This window comes from Wasmannia auropunctata, unplaced genomic scaffold (genome assembly GCF_000956235.1).
Source record: "Wasmannia auropunctata unplaced genomic scaffold, wasmannia.A_1.0 LD336053.1, whole genome shotgun sequence".
Classification (NCBI taxonomy): Eukaryota; Metazoa; Arthropoda; class Insecta; order Hymenoptera; family Formicidae; genus Wasmannia; species Wasmannia auropunctata.
The window spans coordinates 175,484-179,376 of NW_012026837.1; the positions used below are offsets into that span (position 1 = coordinate 175,484).

Genomic DNA, 3,893 nt, shown 5'->3' on the forward strand with positions numbered 1-3,893 from the left:
TTTCTCTTTGTTCTTATATAAAATTGTTAAAAATATAAACAATAATTATATAAAAATATATTTTGATATTACCTAAACCCTCATCCTTTCGCATCAGAGCTTGAAAATCTACAGATACACACAAAACTTAAAATGTAACATAACTGTAAGTTATCTTACGTTATGTTACATTTTAAGTTTTGCATCAAAATATCTTAAAAAATATAAAAGATGCGGAAAAATGTTTTAGATGAAAATTATACTATTTTAAGAAAGACAAATAATGATAAAAATAACTTAAAAAGTAATCAATTTTTTATAAAGATCGTATAAAGGATACCGCCATTTTTTAGAAATCGAATTATAAATTACATACAATTTTTACATAGTATGATTTGTTTTATTATTTTGCATCTAAAAGTATTGTAAATCTATAAAAAATTCAATAGTTTACGATATATTTTATGCTTTATTACATCATATTTCGACATAAAATATTAAATATTTCATAAACTATTGAAGTCTTGATAATTGTGCCTTAATACTTTCATGCACAAAATAAAGGAGATACATTGATTGGTGTAAAGAAAATACTAATTGTAAGTTGATTTTTTAAAAATTTAGTTTTATATCATATATTGCATATATTCTTTAGAAGCAACTGAGTGTTTTTTTATTACAACTGATTATCATATATTGAACTCATTTTTTTTAACTTAAAAATACTAATGTCAGAAATAATTATCAAGAAATCAATAGTTTATGAGATATTTAATATTCCATGTCGAAATATGGCATAATAAAGTATAAAATATCTCTTAAACTGTTGAATTTTCTCTAGTTTTACTAATATTTTTATATACAGAATAATTAAAGAAGTTATATTATATAAAAAAATTATATAATTCAATATAAAAAATGGCGGTACTACTATTTACATGATCTTGAAAAATTTATTTTTTCAAAAAAATTTTTATTGTTATTTGTCTCCCTTCTAACTGTAATAAAACTTTTATTTCAAACATTTTTCCGCATCTTTTATACTTTTCAAAATATTTCGAGATATGCAAAACTTAAATTGTATACATAGACCTGCAGCTTCTAAAGATAAAAACTACGAGAGCTTAGGAAATATCGAAACATATATTTTTATAAAAACAAAGAGAAACCTTGCATACATGGTTCAATAAAGTGATAAAATCAATCGTTGCTTTTTTTCTGTTTAAAATGTGAAAAAAATATTTCCGAATACTAGGATGATTTTAACTACGACTTTTGAATTAAGCATACGAAATTGAGTAAGAAAAAAGATAAATCCAACATTTCCCAAATCGCCTAAAATGCATGAACTCCTTTATAGAAAAAATTTGATCCTCTCCATATACATCAAAGTTGAACCTTTATTCTACAATTTTTCAAGATTTAATTTTAATTAATATTGTTTGTAAAATAAAGTAACTACAGAGACATGGGGTTTAATTAAAATATATTCAAAAGTTGAGATTTTAAGTTTTAAAACGCTATTTTATTTATTGATTTGCAATGTTTTTGTGCAAAGATATATAACATTTATTTAGGTTCTTTTTGCGCTGATTATATTAATGATCCGTTCATTTTACTGAGTATAGTGTTATAGAGTGTGTGTATGTACATATTTTATATATATATTGTCACGAGCTCCCGTGAGTCAAGCAACTCACACGAGCCCGGATCAAACAAGATTGCGGAGATCTCGTGCGATTCCGCGGAGGGAGGGTGACAGTCCTCCGGAATTGTGTCCCTCCGGCGACCGACGAGGAGCGGCAACGCGAAAAGCTGGGCGCCAGACGTGTTCTCGGTCACGTCACTCGCGAAACTCAACGATTACCGAAATTCTCACACGCAACGACACTTGACCCGTAAACGCCGCTCCCGAAGTCGATCGCACGAGGGCTCCGCCTAACGGCAGAGAGGCAGGGCGAGGAAAAGGGGCGATGGGATGGCGCGGGGCGGGCGAAAGAATTCGTACTCCAACCGATTAATAATAACAAAATAATAACAGATTTATTGGCCGTTCGGAACGGCGATAATAAACGGTGAAGAAAAAAAGGAAAATAAGATAATGCCGTTCGGCCGGAGAGATCCGTGACGCGATCGATTCAACGTGCGGGGTGTCCGACGGCGCGATGACACACTCCCGCGTAGCAAACGAAAGGACAAGAAACCGACATAAACTTCGGCCGGAAACGAAAAGAAGCGCAGGTGAAACGCGACGGCGCGATAGTACAATAATATACGGGGCTCGGTACGACGCGGGTACCGAGGTCTAACGACAACAATTAATACGGCGAGAGTCAATCGTAAATCTGCGCGTCAGATACTTGTACGGAAACGAAGTCGACAGAAAATTAACACACACCGATACGCAAGGAAATCACGCGCAAGGTCACGCTACAGCGCGACGCGCGACCTCGTGATTCCGCGTACTCACTCACACTTAATCTAACGCTCGCGCGCTCGGGCGCGAGGGCTTTGCGGCGAACTCGCGACGACGATCTCTGGGCGGCTCGACACGCGACTCGCGACACTCCCGATCGCTCACGGCAGAGTCGATGAGAATCCTCGCACTTGAGGACGGACGCCGGACGCCAAACCAAAGAGCACTACAAGATACGCGTCGCCAAAGGGGCGCACGCGACGAAGCTCCGACACACAAAATGGCGTTTCCGTCCGCAGAGTGCGAGCAAGATTCTCACTCAGCCCGTGGCCTTACACACACGAAAAAGAGGGTCACCTCACCGGCACACTCTCCGTCTCAGCTTCCGGGACAGGTCCGACAGCCGCTCGTCTGCTTCCTCCTCGCTCGCTATCGCTCTCTCGCTCGCTCTAGATCTCGCACGCCGGATCGACCGCCCGCTTACTCGGTCCGCACGCAAAAGCGGCGTCGATCGCGTTCGATCGCGGATCGATGCTCGCACCCCCAGCCCGGGGGTGCGCAGCACAGCGGCGCAGTCGGCCGCGACCAATCATGGCGCCGCGGGGGTCCTGCCGTGGCACGGGCGTAATCAGGTGGCCTGACGTGTGGGCGCCTCGCGCCCTCGCGAGGGCGCCCTATTTCCGGGATGTGGCGGCGTGGCTTCAGATGGGCTTGTCCTTGGCCCTTGTATCGCGAGGCGAGTTGGCCATCTCGCCCCGGCAGCTCGCGGCGATGACCCCGGGCCCTGGGGAAATCGCCGGCCGTATCGCCCTTCGCGGGCCTCCGTTCCAACGCCCGCCTTCCCGGTAGCGCTCCTGACGGATCTAGTGTCCTTGCGCGGTCACGCGCTCCGCGTGTGCGCACTCTGCCACCTGTTTGCCGCGTGCCCGGTGCGTGCCCCCGTAGTTTCGGCGCCCGGTCGCCCGTACTCCATTCGTCCGGTGAGGCGCCGCGGTACATGCAAGAGGTTCAACGCAAATTAATCAAATGCACGCGTTTTACATTCGGGCCTCCCGGAGATTTTGGTCTCTTATCGATGCTGCAGCTGCCGGCTCCGTAAAAAGGGGCGCGAACCCGCGCCTTGTGACGGCGGCAGGACGCTGCTCCGTCGCAGCGGACTGCGGCGTCACAATATATATATATATATTGCGACCGCACTCACGAGCGTGGTGCAACTTCGTCGCTCGTCCGACCCGCGTAATTCCGCGAAAACGGTAAACGGGAATCTAATGCGCGATTAACTGTAACTCAGGCATCTCGCCTATCGGAAACGGGAATAAAGTTGGGCGCCAGGCACGTTATAGAGAGTGCCTCTCTACTGAAAAATCTCGTTGTTCTGAAATCGAATGACTCGAGAGAAGATTAGTCAATCACACGATCAAATGCGAATTTAATGCAACGGTCGGACAAGGACGGCGATAACCGGTTGCTCAGTTACGATAATGGTAAAGGGGGTGAA

General features: G+C 43.4%; 1 protein-coding gene across 2 annotated transcripts in view; it reads right to left on the bottom strand.

Annotated features, from left to right (window-relative positions):
• Window positions 1-3,893, bottom strand: part of LOC105450913 — an 11,971-nt gene that overhangs the window by 6,926 nt on the left and 1,152 nt on the right. The window lies entirely within an intron of this gene.